This window comes from Theobroma cacao, chromosome 9 (genome assembly GCF_053813885.1).
Source record: "Theobroma cacao isolate CCN51 chromosome 9, ASM5381388v1, whole genome shotgun sequence".
Lineage (NCBI taxonomy): Eukaryota > Viridiplantae > Streptophyta > Magnoliopsida > Malvales > Malvaceae > Theobroma > Theobroma cacao.
In genome coordinates this window covers 46,744,016-46,755,904 of record NC_142647.1, presented here as the reverse complement: position 1 = coordinate 46,755,904, position 11,889 = coordinate 46,744,016, and the positions used below count along the sequence as shown (strand labels likewise).

General features: G+C 29.7%; 1 long non-coding RNA gene across 1 annotated transcript; it reads right to left on the bottom strand.

Annotated features, from left to right (window-relative positions):
- Positions 1–8,205: 8,205 nt before the first annotated feature.
- LOC108663165 (uncharacterized) lies at positions 8,206–11,645 on the bottom strand. The gene is made up of 2 exons (XR_001929155.2): positions 11,467–11,645; positions 8,206–8,522 (listed from the first exon to the last, which is right to left on the bottom strand). It is a non-coding gene; the product is annotated as an uncharacterized LOC108663165 (long non-coding RNA).
- Positions 11,646–11,889: the final 244 nt, after the last annotated feature.

Genomic DNA, 11,889 nt, shown 5'->3' with positions numbered 1-11,889 from the left:
TTTGATTCTAGAATATGTAAATTAATTTATATTTTTTATAAAAATTAAGTTTGAATACTCCTTCTGTAAAAAAATTTTGAAAAGAATTTCATACCTAAAGTCAAATTTAAATAAATAACTTATATTACGTTAACATAAAATAATATAAAATGACTAAATAATTTTTTTCTTCTATTTATAATAGTATAAAAATTTGAAATTTATTTAACTTATTTTTTAACTTGAGCTAAAGTCAAATTAGTAAAATATGTTGATTTAGATTTTTCTTTTAAAAAAATGAAAAACGAAAATATGGAGTTAGCGATGATTATAAAAATAATTTTTTGTTTTGACTTTCTTAATTTGGACATGACAAATCTCTTATTTCAACCATAAATTGAACTACACCTTTTTAATTTTTTATTTATTTTTTATGTGTTTATTTTGTTTAATATTTCAAGTTATATTTTTTAAGTTGAAATTTCTTATATTACAGACTACATTTATGGTTGATAAAATTAAATATAACTATAAATATTTGCACCATTTTATTTTATTAACAAATTTTTTGTAGATGCAAATTAATAATTTAAATTTAAATTTAAATTTAGCAAAATTTGATTGTTGTATTTGAATTTAAATAAAATAATTTTATAAGAAATTTTGAGTAAATTTAAATAAAAAGGTATATTAGGCAAGAGTTGAATAATTGCAAAATAATGTGTATTTGTAACTTGTGAAAGTTGTAACTAAATCAACATATTTTACTAATTTGATTAAATTAAAATAAAAGGTAAATTGGGTAAGAGTTGAATAATTTCAAAAGAATGTATATTTGTAAATTGTAAAAGTTATAATTAAATCAACATATTTAGTCACTTTATATTATTTTATTTTAATGTAATGCAAATTATTCATCTAAATTTGACTTTAAGTATGAAATTTTTTCAAAATTTTTTTATAGAAGGAGAATTCAAACTTAATTTTTGTAAAAAAAATAAATTAATTTACATATTCTATAATTAAATAATCAATTAAGAAAATATTTATATATATTTTTAACACCATAAATCTTTTACCCTTAAATATTTAGCTTATTGATAAGCATATAAATAATCTATTTAAAGATTTGTACTTATCAAATATTTTTTCAATTTAGTCCCTTAATATTTCAATTTTGTTCAATTTAATCTCTGTACTATTAAGAGTATATTTACTAATTCTATGATATTTATACTCATAATTCTGCAATATTTACTAATTAAAAATACTTACTTATATTTATAAAAAAAAATTATTTTACTAATATTATGCAAGTTTAAAAGAGTTCAATAAAAATAAATACAATAAACATATTTGGTGTTTGTGATACTTACTATACACATTTTTGTATCCTTATTAACACCACTTTTATTTCGCAAGTGCTGGTTTCGATTACTTCAAATTTTATTGATGACAATAAAGATTCACAAATTCAATTAATTAAATAATAAAGATTCACAAATTCAATTAATTAAATAATAAAGATTCAAAAATTCAATTAATTAATCAAATATTTGCATCAACAACTCAATAAAGTTTAATAATTATGTAAGTACAAAATTTCTCAATAAAATGCAATGTGTGATTAAAAATACTTAGAACTTCATGATATTTACTTATTAAAAGTACTTGCGTACATTTATAAAGAAGGCTTATTTTACAAATGTTATGTAAGTTCAAAAGTATTCAATAAAAGGCAATACAATGAACATATTTTATGTCCACGATACTTATTACACGTATATTACAAGTCCACATTTTTAATTCAAAATCATTTTTGTTAGATGGAGATGATATTTTACCCCACGCAATCGTAAAATTTTTTGTTGCACTGACTCTTTCACTCATAAAGTTAATACAAGTTTATAATACAAAAGTTATATTCTTGTAACTTGATATCAGAGTTTCATACAAAAGTTATATTCTTTTAACATGATATCAAATGTATCATAGCTTCAGGTAAAATGGTATCAGAGTTTTGAAGTAAGCGAACTTGGTGTTAACAATCATCGTTTCATATGTCTTACACTTTGTTGCACATACCCTATGCGTTGATAACTCGTCTCCCACACCAATTGCTCAAATATGGCATCTATTACACCAATTTGGGTTTGAAGGTGAGTGTTATGATACTTATACAATTTATTTAATTAGAATTATAATATAATCATATTAGATATATATACCTCATTCACCTACATAATATATATTATTTTATAATATAAAAATTCTTCTAACATACGTAATTTTTATGAAATGACTTTTATTTTAACTTTTACTTTGTCAGTGTTAATATTAGTTACTACAAATCTTACTGGTGACATTAAGGATTCATCAATTTAATTAATTATCAAATTTTACTTAAAAAACAAAATAAATTTTGATATTTATAGAATTATTAGAATTCCCTATGAAATAAAATGTGTGATTAAATATATTTAAAATTTCACGATACTTAATAAAGATACTTTTATATCTATATTAGTACCATTTATTTTTTTAATAATGTGGATGTTCATAAATGCTTTATAAATTGCAATGAACATAATTGAATTTTAACTTACTATAATTACACCTTTCTCATCTTTATTAACATGACATATGTTTTGCAAGTACTAGTATTTGTTACTTCAAATTTTATTGGTGACAGTAAAGATTTATAAATTCAATTAATTGATCAAATATTTGCATTGGCAACTTAATAAAGTAATTTTCATGTAAGTACAAAATTTTTCTACAAAATGTTATGTAATTAAACATACTCATAATTTCTCGATACTTACTAATTAAAAATACTTATATATTTTTTTTATAATTGAGGGATGAGAGATTTGAACTCTGCTCTTTAGGTAGGAGGATTATGCACCAACCAATAAGCCAAATGTTTTGGTGCTTAAAAATACTTATTTATATTTATAAAAAAAATTATTTTACTAATATTATGAAGGATCAAAAGTGTCTTATAAAAGGCAATACAATGAACATTTTTGATATCCACAATACTTTTTATACATATGTTATGAGCGCACAATTTCAATTCAAAATACATTTTCTGTTAGGTGAAAAAAAACCTTTATTTATAAACTTAAGACCCATCTTATCTCTTACAAAAGTTGGACACGTGACATTCTACCTCACCCAATTATGTAGATTCTCGTTGCACTAGCTCTTTCACCTTTAAAAGAGAATTATCCACTTTGATCTAGGCTTACTTTAATCTTGATATCTCTTATACTTCAAATATTACTGATGAAAGTAAAGATTCATAAATTCAATTAATTGATCAAATACTTGCATTGACAACTAAATAAAATAATTATTTGAATATAATAAAATAAAATGCATGTAAGAACAAAAATTTGGTATAAAATGCAATGTATAATTAACCATACTCATAATTTCATGATATTTACTAATTAAAAATACTTACATATATTTATAAAGAAGGTTTATTTTACTAATATTATGAAAGTTCAAAACTGTCTTATAAAAGACAATACAATGAAATATTTGATGTCCATGATACTTATTATACATATGTCACGAGCCTAATTTCTAATTAAAAATATATTTTTGTTAAGTAGAAAAAAAACTCTTATTTATAAACTCAAGACTCATCTTATATTTTATAAATGTAGGATACGTAATATTGTACTTTACTCAATTGTGCAATTTCTCATTACTTTATAAAAAGACAAAAAAATAATATTTTCAAAGGGAAGTAATAAAGAGTCTAATAATCTAATGGTCTTTGAACGAGAAAATGATATAATCTTTTTTTAAATAAAAAAATGATATAATATTTATCTTGAGAGCTTGCATTATTTGCATACATTTCAAACCATTTAATACAATTCATCCATGACGCCTAATTCAAACTCATTATGCATTAACCTACATCACTTGTAAAAACTTTGGTTATTAATTAATTAATTATTTATAATTACTCCTATTATATTAATACTTAATCAAAAACTTTGTTAACAATGCATATTAATTTCAAGGGCAAAGCAGTCAACGCAACGAAGGAGAAAAATAGATACGTCACCCTATTGGGGGACAAATCTGCAGAGGCCGAAAAGCCAGTAGGAGACCAAAACGCGGACCCACCACCCTTATTCACGCCATTTTTGTGCCAAAACGACGTTCGTCCACTCCGCCCAATGGCCAATGCCCTGAGCGGTCTCAGGCTCTCGCCTTCCTCGTTAAAGCCACCCGAACACAAATAAACTCAGAGCTGAGGTAGAGCCCCATGGACCCTCCCTTGACACGTGTCATTCATCAGTGCTGAGTTGAGCATTATTTCAAAGCAATCAACAAAACGACAAAATAAAGGGGAAAAAAAGAAAACAAATGCATTATTTTCTCTGTAACCAGCAAGAGGAGGCGCTGATGCGATGATTCCTATGGAGTTGGCAGAGTTATAGTGGGCTCCATCGTAGAAGATTATTTATACACCGTCTTTTTTTTTTAATTTAAAAATAATATATTTTTTAATTAAAGTGAGGCTCTTTTTCCGTACGGTTAATGGACGTTTGGGCGCCTATAATCTAAAAGAGAAAAAAAAAGGGCGAAAAGTGAAAATATAAAAACACAGATTCTACGAAAGGGGAATGTCTCACGAAGGAAGGCGCTTTTAAAGAGGGTAATTTGAAATTACAATGATACCCTCTACAGTAGGGCCACGTTTGACCAATAGGAAAAGGTTGGTCAGTATCATGTCAAGAGTATGAGCTCACTGGATGATTTCAAGGCAATACTTACAGGAGAAGCTTTAGTTTATGACATTTACTTACAAGCAGGGGTTCTTTTGAGTGGGGCTCACCAACCTTCAGATCCTTATATTTTCTTTGGAAAAGAAAAGTGATGACATGTGCTGACTTTCTTTATTTACCCTTTTTTTTTTTAAATTTATTTCTTTTTATGAGGAAAAGGAAATGATACTTTTGATTTTCCAACTTTTCTTTTTTATCCTTGTCACACTTAAATTTTCTAATGTGAATCATCCCAAAATACATCTAAAAATAAACATTTCATTAGAGGTAAGAGTATATTTAATTTAACTCTTTATAATAATATTAATAATATTTTTAAAACAATTCATGATTTTTTTATTAAACAAATGTTAACCGTATTTGAAACTTGAGTAATTGATCTTAATTAATAATAAAACGTGTATATATATTTATATATATTTTAAATAATACAATTAAAATCCTCATTACTCAAATAAAAAATCATATTTAATATTTTTGAATATGTTTTGAGAAATGTGGCCCACTTTTGGCACATGTTATCAAGCAAAGCATTGCAAAGAAGTAACTACTTAATCTTCTCGTTGTCTAAAGTTTGTCCTTTAGTTTAAACTTTTGCTTTTGCGTATCTCTTTTTCTTTTGAAGTGAACTTTGGTTTTTAGTATCAGAAAAAGATAAAGATGATCGAAGTATCCGCAGTGTCAGCATATAGCTTTTTCCTCTTTCCATTTGATTAATCATGGGACATCTTCGAAAGAGCAAACCCTGAGCTAACCCTTGGCCATGGGTTTCCTCTGACTTGAAATATAAATAAAATTAAATATTGGTTTTTTTTTTTTTTAAGTGTCGTGTCTATCATTTGCCTCATGAAAACGCATAGACAAATAGGAAACTTATGCCAATGGTTTCGACACACGACTTACTAAAGTTAAGCACGTGGCTCAATTAAATAGGTAAATTATATCTGCATTAAACGACGGAGTGGGATAGGAACAAAGTTTAATTTTCATGCTGTCATTGTCCATTAAATGTTGCAAAGACTATAATAGATGGCCAATCAATGTGACACTACAAGACTAGAGAGGATTGCCTCCATGCTACGCCGGTGAAAAATATTGTCTCAATTTGGATTATTATCTTAGTTTGTCTTAATTGATACGAAGATTTATAATTTAAATTATGTTGGACGGAAAGAATAATGTTAGAAATTGGAACCAGATAAGACAAAATAAATTTATTGGTAGTTGTTGGTAAAGTTATTAATTAAAAATATAAAATACAACATTATATTATATAATTTGATATCATTGAAAATAATCCAGATGTGATCAATTTTTTATAATAAAAATTTGAATTTTTTTAACCGCAGTTCTCCTCCCTTTTGTGCTTTGGAATTTTTTTTCTTCTGACTCTTTTGGTTTTTTCCTTTGATCTTGTGCAAGGCATCGAAAGCAAAAAGGATTTGAAGAGGCTGACGGAGTGCCACGTAGCACTCCGAAGAGCCTCTGAACTGTTTCACAGTTTGTGTTATATGATGGGTAATCTCGGTCAATGGGTGACAAAAGGGTTCGATGTGATGCAACAAAGCTCATGCATGGATGATGTATGTGTCTTTATTGCTCCAGAAGGATATTGATGTCTACTTCCACTGTGGAAAAAAGTTAGAATTGTCGCCGTTAAGTTTTCTTAGTCTACTTTCCCTCTCTGCAGTCTGGGCTAACTCTCAAAAGGTAAGACAAGGCCTTGGTACTCTGCTCATCAACTTTTCAACATCTTCAAGTTAAGAATGATTCATTTTCTTGAGATGAGTGAGAGAACAAAAAGGTGGCAGCATAAAAAAAGTTACCGGAGTGGAAAACCCATGGCAAGAAGGAATGGTCTATGATTCTCCTCGTAGAATTAGCATAAGTTCTTTCTACTTGCCTGTCTGCCTTGGCCTGTGGAAGACAGCCTTTTTCTCTTTCACCTACTGTTTTTCTCCACCCTTGTTCCACATAAACCGAAAGAGACCAAGATTAGGGATGAAGTTGGTCCCTCACAAATTAAGCACAACCTTCATCTAGAAGCTTAGGAGTAGCTCTTCTTGATTTGATGACGGAGTGGTTGAAACAAAAAGGACAAGGGATTTGACTTTGGTTCAAAAGATTAAGAACTCAATTAATTAGTTGATGACCACCGAATTAGACTCCCCTACGATTGTGGCAATGTGCTCTTGTTGTTAGTAAACAATCGGAGTTCACTTTTTCTTGGGGACCACCAAACCCCCCAACCAATCAAAATGAAAAGCCCTTTTAATTAGTCAAACTAATCATTTCAGACCATCCATGGAATTGTGATAATCCACTTTATTCAAAATCTCTTTTATTGGGACATTGTTATTGTCAAGAATCATTATTTGCTTAATGATATAGTCCAAATCCAACTCCAAGAGGCTTCATGGTAATTTCCATCAACACAAAACTTTTTTTTTCCCAAAAACAAAACAAAATTCCTCAAGTAGCTATGATGCCCACTTTGTAAGAAAGGAGTTTCCGTACAAATCAGAGGCCCCATGAAAGCTTGAAGTTAGTTTATTAATTAAATACTATACCAAATATGAAAATGATGTGGCAGAGCCCTAAACGAAAAATAAAAACAAATATGAATGATTTTTTTTATGTATAATTATTGATTCAATGATGAAGCCTTTCTATAAAAAATATTTTGTAAAATAATATTTTATAATATTTATTTTGATAATGATACGTCACCATAATTGTACATGAAAATTATCTTTGATTAAACAATTTATCAAATTAAATCAAAGGTTATGTTTGTAAATTAAAATCAAATCAATGAATTTCTCAAATTAGTTGTGGAAACTCGATATTCGTTTTGAAGTGGTAAACAAAATGTATCTGACAGCAAATCCATAGGGAATTTATTTCATTTCTTTTTTCCTTGTCAATAAAGAGTTGTTGAGAGAATACAATTCTTTCCTTGTCAATGGAAAATAGGGCTAACGCATGAACTCCGGATTCTTTTATTCTCAATGGAAAATGATTGGCGGAGCTTAGGAGATAGAGAAGAATATAAGTTGCTTTTCTGTTGTATAAAACTACAAAGGTATCGTAATTAAACACTGAAAGGTTCATAAAAGAATACCCAAGAATTGAGTACATGTTCTAATTCATTGTTTGATTCTATTTCTACCCCAATAGACAACGGTCAAGGGAAGGAGGATTTCATTGAGCCCAAGAAACAAGCTTAAATGTTCGCCAGGCTTGAACTGAGCGATGGAGAGAGTTAAGTTTGGGCTACGTCAAGCCCATTTTGTACCGCTAGTTAAGGGCTTATAGCATCTGTTATTGGGCTTTTTAGAACTCAAAACTCAAACTGTTCGAACAAGAAAATACATGCAACTTAGTTCAAATGAAACAGTCATCATTTCATAAGCAGAAGATAGAGAATTCCATTAACCAATTTCCATCATAAAGTAGTAGGCTATCAAATACAGTAAGACCATCCTCTTTCCTAAATTACTGCTTGCTAGTAAAAGGCCATACAATCTTATGAAACTGACAAAATACCAACTGATGCACAAAATGGAGACTGGAACTATTGGTCGTCACAACCTGTGACTGAACTTTGTTTGGGGTTTCAGTTTTAGTCCTTAATTGATCTCTTCCAGAGGTGAGAAGACCATGCAGATAACACTTGTGATGGAATATTGAAGATGCAATACCTTTTCCGCAACCTCTTAGGCACTGTCCAAGAAAATGTTGACCATAAAAAGCCACCATGGTTAAATATAGGCATCAAGCATAATAGACTAAAGGGTTAGTCATAATGCATGGGAAGAGTAAGAAAGAGGCAAAAGGAAACAAAGAACAAAAAGCAATAAATTATACCACATACATTAAAGCAATAAATTCATGAGTATTTGTATTGGCTTGTCTTCGATCACTAGAATGTCTACAGTTTGTCTCTTAGATTTTTAAGGCCTAGTTTGGCCTTACAAATGGAGTGAATAGAAAACCACCTTTTTAACTTGAAAGACAGTTTCAATTCAAAGGCTGAGGACCTCTTTAGCATTGCAATTGTTACCCAGAACAACTTTGAAAGATCTGGTTGAAAAGCAATGCCAAATAAGGTCTAAATTGATGAGCCTAAGCCAGGTGTACTGATGTGGAAGACCCAAATGATATATAACGTAGACATCATCTGGAATTTAGCTTAGAAAAGCAACGGTTATAATCGAATGCAAATTCCCTACCCCTTTTGGTGTTTTGTTTCCATTTTTACACCAAGTGTATTGACTTTTAATTATCTTTTCTATTTTAATACCAAGTGTTCTAATTTTTAATTTGATGATAAAACATTAACTAACGGTAAAACAAAGTAATTGATGTCATTTTACTTTTGAAAATACTTGTGCAAATTTTAATTACACAAGTCTTAAATAAAAATAAAATCAAACATTAGGTTTTCTTTTCTATTGACTATTGTCATATTCTGTTACTTTTCTTTTCACAGTCCAATCTTTCAGCCTTTTGTAAGTTTTTCTTTATACTTTTGATAAATATAAAATTGAACAAACCTCAAAAGCTAAAGAAAAAAAACTTTACCAACATTGAAGAAAAGAAAAACCAGAGAAACAGAAAAAGGACAATACCCAACAGAAAAAAAAACCCTAATATTTGATTTTATTTTTGTTTAAAAATTTTGTAATTAAAAGTATTAGTGTTTTTAAAAGGAAAACGATTCAATTACTTTATTCCACCGTTAACTAACGTTTTATCATCCAATTAAAAGTCAAAACACTTGACGTAAAAATAGAAATAGGGCACAAAAAGGACAGGAGATTTCTATTCGTTATAATCAGAAAAAGTTGTAACTTTCCCTTTGCAAACGGAAAGTTACATTCTCTCCATTACCAAACATGGAAATGTTTTCTTCCCAATTAAAATATAAATAATGTCCTCCACTTCCTATATACCAAATGCAATTTAAAAAATGACACTATATGTAAGAAACTCATGATAGCCCTCAAAGAAAGCACAATCCACTCTCTATTGGGTGGATGGTCAAGGACTATGGCTTATAAGTGAGGACTTACCCCTTTCCCAAACAAGATCAAAGGACAAAAACTGTGAAGGTGCTTTTTCTTAAAACACAAAACTGTGATAACCTAACACAGGTAAGTTCCATATATTTCAAACCAGTGATAGATTACCATTAAGGTTGTGCTTGATATATGAGAAGTGGAGCATATTCCTTGTATTTTAGTTCATCTAAGAAAAATACATGAACACTATCAATATATAATTTTTCTGAAGAGTCGGAATACAGGTTCTGACCTCGGCATAATACCATCATCTAGTTCAAAACAACCAACCTCTAATATAATGGCCCCACAGCTCAACATTGCATTGCCCCATTCAGTGGCACAACCAAGATTTCACTTTGGAGGGTGAACAAGAAGTGAGTCGGTCATGAGGTCTCGAGGCAATGAAGCTTGAAAAATAATTCTATTGCAATAGGTTTAACTTGGAGGAAATTCCTTGTATTTTAGTCTTCATCTAAGAAAAATACATGAAAACTAGCAATATATAATTTTCCTAAAAAGTCGGAACACACGTTCTGAAATCAGCATAATACCTTCATCTAGTTCAAAACAACCAACCTCTAATATAACACCCCCGCAACATAGCACCACACCACCCCATCCAATGGCAGAACTAAGATTTCAACAACTAAAAGTGGTGGGTTGATCGTGGGGTCTTACGGCAATAGAGCTTGAGAAATAATTTTACCGCAACAAGTTTTATATCTACTAAAATTAGTTGTTGACTAAGAAAACATCTCACCAAATAGAAAAATTATTTGTACTATATAATTCTAAAAAAAACAAAAATATATTATGAAATTTTAAAACTTTTAGAATGACGAAAACCGGCTAATGCAATAAAACATTTTAACCATATATCCCGTCCCCCTAAAAGTTTTAAAATTTTATAATATACTTTTACCTTTTGCAGAATTTTATAATTCTACCTCTATGATATTTTTTTTATTTGATAAAATGCTCCATAGTAACAACTCAACAACCAATTTTAATAAACTTAAAAGATTAAAGTAAATTCTATTAAAGTAGAATTATTCTCTAACATCCACTACAAGACCTCAGAACTGACCTACCTCTTGTTCGTCTCCAAAAGCGAAATCTCCACCCCCCCCCCCCCCCCCCCCCCACCAAACAGAACCCAGTGATGCATGGCTAAAAATGGGATTAAAGCATGATCCATCCGCTGCTCAAATCACAGAATGAAGAGTAGGAATGGAATAATCTTTAAACTAAACAACCGCATAATTAAGCATCAGATCGTAGAGTAATACTGTAAGGTTTGATCATATCCAGAAATGATTTAATACAATAAACAATATTGCAACTTCCAAGTAAACACAGTTAATAAACCTCAAAGTAACACAACCAGAAACTAGATCAACAATTACACATCCTAAACATCACCTAGCTCAAAGAATTAACAGAGTATGCATCAACCAAAAGGCATAAATATCAGAATCTTGGCCTATCAAAACAATGCTGCTCAAAGATAGAAGTTGACATAAAAAAAAAAAAAGGGTTACGAAGAAGCAGAGAGTGGAAGAATCTAAGCATAAGATTCAGAAACTTAGCTGATAGAGAACCTTGTCTGTTGCCACTCTGCGACCACCTCAGCACCAAAACGTCCAAATACCAAAAAACCTGCGAAGCGGTTCAAAGCTTTAAAGCCGGAAAAGATGTTTCCGGAAGTTGATGTCATTGGCTCGTGTGATCCGTTGACTTCCCACGTGACACGAATCACCCCCTTCCACGCACTCCATAAAGCTAGAAAACCAAAAAAAAAAGGGAAAACTTACACATGGGTGTAGTCATAAGATTGATTTTTCTTTTACTCTCCATGTCCCGAACGCAAATATCCTTTTTCTACATTTTTATTTTTTAAATTTAATTTTTATTGATTCATTAACAATCCTTTATTTTCTTTCTATCCTGTCCTTTGATTTCACTTTTATCTTGTCTTATTTTGATGTCTTTTTGTCTTGTTTTCTTCTTATCTTGTACTAGCT